This window comes from Phasianus colchicus, chromosome 1 (genome assembly GCF_987193195.1).
Source record: "Phasianus colchicus chromosome 1, bPhaCol1.hap1.1, whole genome shotgun sequence".
Lineage (NCBI taxonomy): Eukaryota > Metazoa > Chordata > Aves > Galliformes > Phasianidae > Phasianus > Phasianus colchicus.
Window position 1 is genome coordinate 9,583,780 of NC_143436.1, and position 12,114 is coordinate 9,595,893.

At 36.7% G+C, this 12,114-nt stretch overlaps 1 long non-coding RNA gene across 2 annotated transcripts; it reads right to left on the bottom strand.

Moving 5' to 3' along the window:
• Window positions 1-2,316: 2,316 nt before the first annotated feature.
• Window positions 2,317-11,221, bottom strand: LOC116235954 (uncharacterized). Of its 2 annotated transcripts, XR_016463557.1 has the most exons (3): window positions 11,111-11,221; window positions 4,279-4,456; window positions 2,317-2,444 (listed from the first exon to the last, which is right to left on the bottom strand). It is a non-coding gene; the product is annotated as an uncharacterized LOC116235954 (long non-coding RNA). The 2 variants fall into 2 exon arrangements; XR_004168462.2 differs by lacking the exon at window positions 2,317-2,444 and having other exon boundaries at window positions 4,159-4,456.
• Window positions 11,222-12,114: the final 893 nt, after the last annotated feature.

Here is a 12,114-nt window from a genome sequence, read left to right on the forward strand (position 1 = left end):
ACTATCTGGTAGCCATCCATTATGCATACATGTTGGTAACAATAAAAAATGATATGTGAGTTTGGCCCAGGAATAAAAGCACATACGGTGCCTGTGGACTTAAACTTCAGTGCTAGATATTCTGAAAAGAAAGAACAGTTCAAACTTTAATGAAGAAATTATAATCTTTTTTTTTTTTCCTTCCAAAAACCATTGCTGTGAGAGAGCATAATTTCCTCGAAGGGGGAAGAAGAAAAAAGCTAACACAGAAACATTGGATTTTAAGAACTATTTTACATGTTATTTTAATTGTTTCAGTGTCATATTCCCAGAAACTAATTTATGGTACAGTAACTATATTCTTCCTGTAACACTATAATGCTTTCATATTTTGAACCAGGTTCAAATAGCAGCCTGTGTTCCTTTCCACTAATAGAAAAAAAAATTGAGTTACAATAGGTAGATCAGGGTATAAGAGTAGCACAATAGCTCAACAAAGAAAAATAAGGTTCTTTCTTTCCTTAGTGGAAAACTGATTTAAAAGCTGTCTGATTCACATCAAAATGTCTTCCACAAAACTAACTCTTTCTACGTCTACTTTCTAAATTACACAGAACAAAAAGGTTTGGGATCTTTTTTTTCTTCTTTCTTTCTTCTTCTTTTTTTTTTTTTTTTTTCCCTATTTTTTTAGAGTGATCAAGCTACTGACATAGAATGTTTTACAATGGTGATCAAATCTGATGCCCAGAAAAAGCTGTGGGAATAGAGGCCCATGAAATCTTGTTTCAACTGCTTTTATATTTGCTGTCGGAGATGGATATCATTCTCAAAAAGAGAAGGGCGTTACTTTGGCTCCTCATGTATTGCTAGTCCCTCCATTATGTTCTTGTCTCAGGATAAACAGAATTAATTGTATAGCTTAGTCTTCAACCCCGATCAGTAAAACTACTTATTGGTCATTACTCTGAACTCAGAAACATTAGATTCTTGGAGCCTGTAAAACCAGGAGTTTCCCAAAATGCAAAAAGAAGCAAGCTCCTCATTACTGTGCTTTTTAATAATTCAATAGGTTGTGGGAGCTTTCAGTGACTTTGCCCTCGTACTTTGCTTGCACTTCAGATGAGGGAAGTAAAGGTAATAATTCAACAGTTCCAAGGGATGAACAAAGCTGGGAACACATGGATATACTAGAGAAACCTCAGGTGTTCATTAGCAGCTAGTAACCAGGTTTTGAATTAAGAGAGGAGAATAAACATTTAAAAGCAGGAGATGGAAGAGCTCTTTGCATTATTTAGAACTTGTGATAAAGGATGGGTACTTTTTCTCTTCAAAAAATAGGCCATTGGAATCATGAGGGCTACTAGTAGAGTGTAGCATTGTTCCTTGTTCCTTGTGTGGAAGAAACTGACTCATGTAGTTGAATTTTTGATGGCTTGCAATAAAAAAAAAACGATCCAAACCCTCTGATCATTCTATTTCAAAGCCTACTATACTATAAATGGTGTTAGTAAAGTTTTTTTTATGCTCAATTAAATGTTTTAATGCGTTTATTTTATTTTGCTTAGTTTAATGTTCCTCTTCTATGATGGTTAAATTCTTATTTGAATTAACATTGGACATTTTTTTCAATTGCCCCCTCTCTCCCCCTCCCCCCCTCCCCCCTCCAAAATATATATATATTTAAAAAAGGAAAGGAAAGAAAACAAAACAAAACAAAACCAACGACCTGTAAAAGATTTTCAAGCAATTTTCTAAAAGCTTACTATAGAAGCATAGTGAAAATAGCTGTGATTGCAAAAACTTCATAATATATTGCTTATATTCTGGTGCTGGAAGTTCCAAAAAAAACTGAAGCATAGAAATTCATCAGCTAAATAATATATGAGGACATGGGGTTTTCAAGCAAGCACACTGAGAACTAAACACAAGACTTGTCTTCTAACTTGGGAATGTTTACATTTTAAAAAAGCACTGATCTAATTAATCTGTGGTCACTGTCAACAGAACTTGGAGCAATAGTCACTGTGTGAACCCACACAAAGGAAGCAGTCAGATAACCCTGAAACAAGCTGCCGAGCCCAGATGGGTGGTCTTGCAGGTTGTCACTTAGTTTGCCCTTTCTGTTTACATCACTTAGTTATTTTTTTCCATTAGAGAAAGCCTTCAGATGCAGGGCTGATTGGTGTGTTTTCTTAGTTTCATACCCATTTATCATGTTCTAAATATTGATTCCGCAGCTAGAAATGCTGGTTACTCCAATCAATAGACAATATTCTTGTTAACAGTCCAACAGAATCTGGTGTTTGTTGCAAGCCTTTTATTTTCACTATTAGGGCCTTCACTATGTAACAGAAATTTTCTTCTGAAGGACCAATTTTTAAAAACATTTTCATAAACCTTGGGCTGCATTATGTAGAGAAAAGGTCCATTCTGAAGAGGTTGAAATTGCAAAGATATATTTTTACCTGTAAAAGAAATATTCATACTGAGAAACAGAGAGTTTGTTACGTTAAACTCCAGCATCAACAACAGCTTATTCGGTAGCTACTCTGGAATGGAGCTTTTCACGATTTTTAGCCAAGACTTTGACTGAGATATTCATTTCTTATGAGCACCAGAGAAAGGAGTTAAGATAGTCTGACCTGCCTGCTGAACAGATATCATTCAACAGAGTGAGGGAGAAAGGAAGGAACAGAAGATTTCAACCTATTCCATCTAGTTTCAACAGTTTAAATCTCTAACATTGTGTGTGAAAAGCCAATCCTTTTCATCAAAAATAAAAGTCCATGGATTTTTCAGCATGTTCAATAGATTTTTTTCCTCAAATCTTATTTTCAAACTTTCTCATTTAATGAAAAAGCATTATATCTTAAAACAGCTTTCTTGCTTTAAATTCCAGAGAGAGAGAGAGAGAGAGAGAGAGAGAGATGTATAACAGTGGGTCCTTCTAGATGTGCATAAATATTTTTAAAAAACAACTCTGTAGTTTCAAAGATTTTTTTATCAGTTTTCTGAAAGGAAAACGTTAGAGATCCAGATGCAGATATGTGGTACCAAGTAGGGGCCAACAACCAAGGTTTAGAAAAACCTAGGAAGAAAGGACATATACAAGATTTTTGTGATAGTTCAAATGTTGGACTGAAGCCTTGGTTTGGGTGTTTTGTCTGAATCAGTTCACTTGTCACTAACTCATTTATGTATAAAGAACAAATGAATACATTTACTTTTCAATATGGGTACAGTCAATATGTGATCATTCTCGTTGATAAATTGACTCCTAAAGCTTAAGTGAAAAAGTCATAAGTAAAAGCTGAATGTTTGAGAATTCAAATAAATAATTTGTCAGGAAACTGTAACCATCTGTCAGGCCCTTGCACTGGTAGGTTTTTTCTTCTTTTTTTCCCAGGCCTAGAGAAGGAAACCAAGCCACCCAGACCAAATAAAGAACATACCTTTCAGGCTTTTGATCAAAACAAGTGACAAGATGATCAGTCATATAAGGGGGGAAAAAAGAAAAAAGGAGATCATAAAGAGATTACTAAGATTGTCAAAATGAATCAAAGGTTTGTGCTATAAAATAGAGGCCATACGTACATTCCTCAGTTATTCTATGTAAACAGCCATCTAAAATGGCAAGAAACTTACTCTCCAGCCCTATCCTACAATCAGCTTTGAAAGAACTATGGCCAACAAGGAAATGACAGGTGTTTGATGTGAAACAGCTAGTTCAAAATATTGGCATCTCATTAAAAACAACCTGGCTTTCCACAGTGTCGAGCTGCATAAGAAACCACTCAAATCCTATCTTCTTAGGAATTTAGATGGCATATCCTGTTTGAAAACTTTATACCAATTTCTGGTGGGCTGGGGCTGTTTCTCTACTTTGTTATTCACAGAAATGATAAAGACAATCCATGATGTAAACAGTCACTGCAGACCAGCTCAGCTTTAACAGCGCTAACTGAAATACCAGAAGCATAATCATTGAGAAACAGGATACAGTAGCCTGCCTAGGCTTGTTTTGGCACACAGACTTCTGCTACCTGGGACAGGAATTGTCCAGTAGACTAGAGGCATTTACATTATACTCCACAGACACTCCTCCTGGGCTCATGGTGATGACAGAGGAGAGAAATAGATGCTTTTAGGGACTAATTTGTCTAACTTATTTTAGACACCTACTTTAAGAAGCAGTCAGGGATGTCTGTGTTTAGGAAATGCACTAGGTATCCAGCAAAAGCTTGTCTTAAAACATATATTGCATGGAGATTCACTGAATAAGGGAATCATCCTTCCCACCTGCTGGTCATTAAAACTTCTTAAAAACAGATTGCTGATTACAGTCTTTCCCTCTTGCAATTAGAAGTTTCTTGTCTTTAGCGTTGGTTGTGGTTAGTTTATCTTTCTGTTTTCACTGTGTTGTTTTTTTTTCCTAGTCAGATCCACAAAACATCCATGTGATAGATACAGGATAGCTCTGCAATTAGAAAAAAAAATAAGTTTGCAAGCAAGACAATCATTACTCTTATTGTAGACCTCATATGGTCTCTTCTGCTTAGCATATATTCAGGTTCTCTAATGACATGAAGCCGCTTTGTCCAATATTGCCAATCTCTAGCTATCTTTGACATTAATATTGTCTCTATAATTATGAAGCTCTCTTAGGTTTCCACAATTTGGAAATCTTTTTATTAACAAACCAAACATTTAAAAGGAGATTTTCAAGGTATAGGGTTTTTGTTTTGTTTTTTGTCTGCTTTTTTGACCTTTTAATAACTGCTTCTTATTAGGAAGGAGAGAAAAATCTCTCTTCTTCCTTATTAGTGAAAAGTAAGATTATTGTGTTTCCCTCCATTTTAAGAGCAGCCATACTAAGCAACTAATAATTATAATGAAAAATGAATTAAACTTATGAGAACTGACAAGTCTCTTCCACATGACAAGTTTGTTTAAAGAAATCACACAAAAAATTATTTTCATGAAATTCCTTCTCTGCTGTTAGCAACACAAGTATGCTAATGTAAATTTGGAACAGAACTTTCTTAGGATCCATCTGTTAAAATATCTTCAGCACATTTGTAATGTTCACTGGGAAGCCATAAATAGAAAGAATAGTGCACAACCAACTATTTAGCTTAGAACATTTTTAGTAAAATATTTACTCTAATAGTCTCCTCTAGTTTGTTGAAGTTATATAGGTGTTTGAGGATACAGGAATAATGTACTGTGGAGTCTTTGCCAGTTAGACCATTAAGATTTTCAAAATGTCTTATGATAATATGTGTCCCAAGAAAATGTCTAAGTAAGTGTAAAATGGAAAAGTTTTTATGTTGGCATCTCAGCTGTCCACAGTTCTGTTTTAAAGTATTTCAGTGTGAAGGCATGAGCCTTGTTTCTTCTTCCTGAAGTCTAGGGCATCACATCTGAGAAAATCACATCATATCATTTTAATTTATACTCTAGATCTGAGATCATTGTATACAGGCATCATTCACATCCTATAAATAATGACATCACTTTCAAATGTGCCATTTGCAAACACTGACAAAAACATTATTTTTTGTGATCTGTTATTGTGATGAAATATCACCCAGCCCTGGCCTCAGTTCCATGCATAGGAAAATATTTAAAATTTCTTGGTCTGCTAAAACAATAAATATAGGAAAAGAAAAATACTTTGTGGAAAGCAATGTAAAATAGCTCCTAGTTTTTATACTAGACGATGTACAAGCACTTTAGTAAAAAAAACAGAAGAATATGAAATATTCTAGTATGCATGCATCAGATACTTACCTTACATAGCAGACAAACTGAAGGAAATCCATTGAAAGAAAGTTAATATTCTCGTGTATTTCAGATGTAGTCATGGATTTTATAGAAAAACAAAACAAAGCAAAAAAAATCTACATACCTAGTAAATAAAGGGAAGATAAACTTGTAACAGATAAATTGAGCCACTTGAACTTAATTCTTGACTCCATGTGCAATATTGGAAAAATCAGAAAAATAGTGCTATATTTTTGTGTTTATTTGAGAAGCCATTGGCTACTTATGACTGTTGTTGCATGGACAGACCAGCAGGACATTCAGCAATCAGGTGTGGGAACTTGAACTCCAGGAAGCTCATCTATCCTTATAGCCTCATGGGTTGGTAAGTGAACACAGCATTGTGGCCATGATTAATGACTGCAGCAGTGCAGTCAAAGAATCACAGAATAGTTATAGTTGGAAAGAACCTCTGGATTTCATCTGGCCCAATTGCTCTGCAGTTACCCAAAACCACATTAAGATTACTTCTGAAGATCTCCAAGAAGGGAGAATACACCTTCTCTGGGCAAAATGTTTCACTGTTCAGTCCCTAGATTTAATTTCTCAATATTAAAACAAAATGTCCTGTCCTTATTTTTTTATTATTTTTTTTCTTTTTGCTTTCATCTATTTACTTTTTGCTTTGACTTTATTAGAAAGACACAGAATAGAGTTAGCTCTTCTTTCCATAGGGCCTTTCAGTACCATTCTTTGTTAAATATTGCTGCTGGTTTTTTCCATGTTGCTAAAAATTGGGGTAAAATCAATTCATGAACAAATTGAATACACTAATATTTATTTTTATTAAGCCTAATGAAAAAAAATACATAACAGCCCTTTGATATGAAAACTTTGTAAACCATAGCTAAATAAAGAAGTATATGGTGGAATTCTAAGTTATGCAACCTGCTTTACTATTGTTTGGTATTAAAGTCTAAAGAGTATAAGTTTCTTACTCCAAGTACAACCAGATTCCAGTGTATTCACAAGGAGAAACTGTTTCTGTTTCATTTAAGTACTCCAGTAATATTTGCCTGAGAGTCAGAGCTGAGCAAATCTAAATGACAAGAACTTGAAAAGGTTTGTTTTCTCTCAGGTAGTACCTATGGCTAAAATTTATCCACCTTCATATATCCCCTAAAGATTTTTTCTTCCCATTCCTCACATTAATATTCTCTGTACTGTTCAATATCTCTATAAACACTGTGCTGCAGTATGGACTAATGAAATAATAATGAATGTCTTGGCACCTCATGCTTAGTTCAACTCTGTAGTAGACAGAAGCCATATCACCTCCACCTTCCTCATGGCCAATATATAATGCAAAGGTGTATTTTTGTTAGAGAGAGGAAGAATTATGAGTGGATGGATGGATGGATGGATGGATGGATGGATGGATGGATGGATGGATGGATGAAAGGAAGGAAGGAAGGAAGCAAGGAAGGAAGCAAGGAAGGAAGGAAAACAAAGGATGGAAGGAAGGAAAACAAAGGATGGAGGAAGGGAGGAAGGGAGGAAGGGAGGAAAGGAGAGAGGGAGGGAGGGATGGAGGGAGGGAGGGACGGAGGGAGGGAGGGACGGAGGGAGGGAGGGAGGGAGGAAGGAAGGAAGGAAGGAAGGAAGGAAGGAAGGAAGGAAGGAAGGAAGGAAGGAAGGAAGGAAGGAAGGAAGGAAGGAAGGAAGGAAGGGAAAGAAAGATCAGGTAAGGCAGAAACTTAATCCCTAAAAAAGGCAGTTTACTTCTGCATGGGCCAGAATGTTGTCTCTTCTACCAGAAAATATACCTGTCTCTGCTGGTGCAGAAATTCACCCCTTTCACATTTGACTAATGCAATTCTCCATTCCCAAGAATGAAGTTTCATAAACCAAGAAAGCCACTATTTGTTTAAAGAACAATAGTGAGCTCTGCCTAGCAACGCACTACCTGGACCACATGACTATCATTTTCTTCTCTGTGCAGACCACACAGTTCAGAGGGGAGAATTTCTGGCCTAAGATTATTTGCAGTCTTTTTCCAAAGTAGAGACTAAAATCTCTTGGGAAAGAGGGACAAGAGGAGACTGGAGTAGTGTCCAGAATGACACAAACTCCCCAAGGATGGAGTAAGCAGGTATTTGCAGGAAGTTCTGATTTATCAAATTCTGCCTTACTGCTGGACATAGCTCCAGGCCTTGTGTCCTTCAACCCTCTGTGGCAATTCCTGATCCCCACTTTTCTTCAACTCAAGATCTATCAGGGAAATACTACTGACAAGGTGAGTGCTGGGAAATGAAGCTGGCCTGCAAGGAAGTGGTGGACATGACATAAACATAAGCAGTCGAAGAGAGAAGACATATGTGTGCAGCTCACCTTTGAGAAAACATGGCTGCAGGACTCATCTCTTTTGAAACAAAACAATGAAATTTCCATATTTTAATTTTAATTTATGGTATGCCTATTCTCCAGGAAACACTGGAGAATAGGATTAGCCCAAAGTATCTGCAAAAGAAACAGTCCATGCACAAGACAGCATTGGCATAGCAAAATGCAGTTCAAAGTAAGAGTTTTGCTTCTCAGATGCGAAAAAATAGCCTGAACTACACTCCAGCATCATTTGTTTAAAAGATAGATTATCTCTAAATTGTTATTTGGAAAGAGACTCCTTATTTATTTATTTAGTTTAGTTTAATTTAGTTTGGTTTCATTTAGTTTTCCCTAAGCTTTCACTCAAGCACACAACAGAGCAGAGCCAAATAAATGAATCAAATCATACTCCATAGGCTGGGAAGACAGGAAATAAAAGAGAAAGATTTATTGTTTTTAATTTTTAAATCTTGGGAGGTGCTCAAAAGCTATACTGATGGGATCATAGAAGTAGCTTGTTAGAGACAGTATATATCAGGAGAACCAATGATAAATCTCACGTATATTTTTACTGGGGCAAATCCTGGAGTTACAGAGTTGAACGACATGCCAAAAATTTCAAAGTTGAGTGTCTAGAAATAAGTACCTGTATCCATGTGGGAATCAGTAAGAACTGTGAATTCTCAGTACCTTTGAAAATTGCTTTCAGATAGGTACAATTTATGGGACTACCTTCAGACACTGAGCTTTGAAAAATTTGGCCACAATTTCTACCTATTTATTGTTTCCTGGGCCAAAAAGAGTGATGAAAGTAGCAGGCTTTTGATTATTATTTCCATATGCAATATATTTATAAGAATATTTATGCAAGGAATGTTACAGAAATTCCATGCTTTGTTTCCTTTGTGAAAGATACCTTCCTCATAAGAAACACATTATACTTGGTCAAATATTTCTCTCTATGGGAGGATTAGATCCATAGAACCGTGGGGTTCTCATTTATCAGAAGCAGTTAATTTGTCACCTGGCTTTTATTAAAAAAAGAGGGAGATCTATTCTGTTTAGACAGCCACTGTACACTGGATTTAGGAGATTAAGGTTTACTCTAGAAAAGTGTTATTGTGAGATATGATATGAATAGCATGACATCATTTCTGGCAATAGAGTATCTGTGAGTGAAAGGGGAAAAAAAGCAATATGCAGACAGTTTTCCGATAAAGGAAATAGTTCTATATTCTTTTCATAATTTACTGCGTTTTAAGATTGCATGTGTCATATACCAGTCTAGAAATAAGAACAGACAAAACAGCAATAAATTCTTCAGAGGCCATTATTTATAAAAATATATTGATGTTTCTAAGTGTGGGAGAAAGTGGAATTTAGGGTAGATTAATGATAGAGACAGTGGTCTTGAATATACTTTATTACTAAGCTAAATATTCTCAAATTTTGATCTTTGTATCAATAGAGCACTGAAGATTAAAATAAAATAAAATAAAATGAAGCCCAACCAACAATATACGTTATGTTGTGATCAGTTTTATGCCCTCTTGACATCATGTATGATATATATTTACTAAAAAAAATGCATCATTATATTCATCATCTTCTCTCCAAAATCAAGAGAAAATTTAATTAAATCATTTGGATTTATATATATATATATATTTTAATGGAATAAATATGAACTAGATACAATGAAGTGTATTTAGTTACACAAGATTTTGTTCAACTTTGTTTTACTTTTATTTCTATTTTGCCATAGGAGGTTTTTTCTTACATATTTTCCCTTAAATATAATTTAGAATGGCCACAGAAACATGGATGTCTATTTTATCTGTATAAGAATTTTGTCTCCAGTTCAGTAGTTTAGGTGCAGAGGATTTAAGATCTATGAGGTAGATTCATAAGCAGCACTGTTAATGGGAGCAGAAACAGAATCACAGAACTGTAGGGGCTGGAAGGCACATCTAGAGATCGTCTAGTCCAATTCCGCTGCCAAAGCAAGGTCCCTAGACCAGGTTGCACAGGTAGGCATCCATGTGGGTCTTAAACATCTCCAGAGAAGGAGACTCCACAACTCCTCTGGGCAGCCTGTTCCAGTGCTCTGTCACCCTTACTATGAAGACGTTCTTATGCACGTTTGTATGGAACTTCCAGTGGTTTGTGGCTGTTTCTCCTTGTCCTATAATCATGCACCACTGAAAAGAGTCTGGCCTCGTCTCTTTACCTCCTGCACCTTAGATATTTATAGATGTTGATCAGATCCCCTCTGAATCTTCTTTTCTCAATGCTGAATAGACTCAGGTCACTCAGCCTTTCCTCACAAGAGAGGTGCTTCAGGTCCTCTATCATCTTTGTGGCTCTCCACTGGACTCTGTCCAGGAGATCTCTGTCTTTTTTTTTGTGCCAGGGAGCCCAGAACTGGACATAATACTCCAGGTGAGGCCTCACTAGGACAGAGTAGAGGGGGAGGATCGCTTCTCTTGACCTGCTGGCCACACTCCTTTCAATGCAACCCAGATGCCATTGGCCTTCTTGGCCAGCAGGGCACACTGCTGCATCGTGGCCAACCTGTTGTCCACCAGGACCCCCAGGTCCCTCTCTGCAGAGCTCCTCTCCAACAGGTCATCCCCCAACCTGTACCGGTGCATGCAGTTATTCCTCTCCAGGTGCAGAACTCTAAACTTGCTCTTGTTAAACTTCATCTGGTTCCTCCCTGTCCAACTTTCCAGCCTGCCTGGGTCTTGCTGAATGTCAGCACAACTTTCCACTGTGTCAGGCATTCCTCCCAGCTTTGTATCATCAGAAAACTTGCTGGGGGTAGACACTATTCCCTCATCAAGGTCATTGATGAAGATGTTGAACAGGACTGGACCCAGCACCAACCCCTGAGGAACACCACTAAATACAGGCTCCACCTGAACTCTGTGCCTCCGATCACAACCCTCTGAGCTTGGCCAGTCAGACAGTTGCCCACCTTGCCGTCCACTCATCTATTCCACACTTCTTCAGCTTCCTTATAAGGATGTTGTGGGAGACAGTGTCAAATGCCTTTCTGAAATCAAGGTAGACTACACCCACTGCTGTCCTCCCATCCACCCAGCCAATGATGACATCATAGAAGGCTACCAGGTTGATCAAGCATGACCTCCCCCTGGTGAACATTGCTGGCTACTCCTGATACCCTTTTCTTCCAATTGCCTGGAGATGGTATCCAGAACAACGCACATAAGGAAAAATAAAAAGCCTGTATTTTCTTGAGCATTTGGACTGTGAACATGCAAGTAACACTGTGTCCTTAAAAGAGCTGAGAGGCACCACTGGTCTTAATTCTGGTGTCAGAATCTGTAATAACACACTAAGAGACATTTTGCACCCTGAAGATTTTAGTAGATGGCTTAGATATGAGATATTAAGTTTGTATTATTATACCAGTTTCTGTTATATTCACCTGATTTCACATATTAATTTTCACATATCTTTAGTGTAATAATAAATGGGTCTCTTTAATGTAATATGTTGTTTGCCATTCAGGAGCTTAGCAGCAGCCATACAACATGTCTATAAAGTATAAACATCCTCTATGTGAAAAAAGCTGTAGTTATACTCCCACCCCTGCAGTGCAGTTGAGCACTCTAGTTGTTACTTATTATTTATATCATTTCTGTATCAAGTTATTATCCTATATTAAAAAACTATGAAAGGATGTTGTATGTGCTGTGGTTTATTTATCATTGTATTCACTCAGTATTTTAACAATCTTTGACAACTTACTTACATTCCTAGGATTAGTTTATATATTGCTTTGTCTTATGTTAATATTTGCAGTCCTTTATGTTGTGTCAATTAACTGCTAGGACATCTATCTAGACACGGTACACTCAAGCATAATAAAGAAAAGAAAAATACTTCAAGATGCTAACAAATTATAACCATGCCCAGATACAAACCAGATGTATGAGTGATAAACATAGAGATACT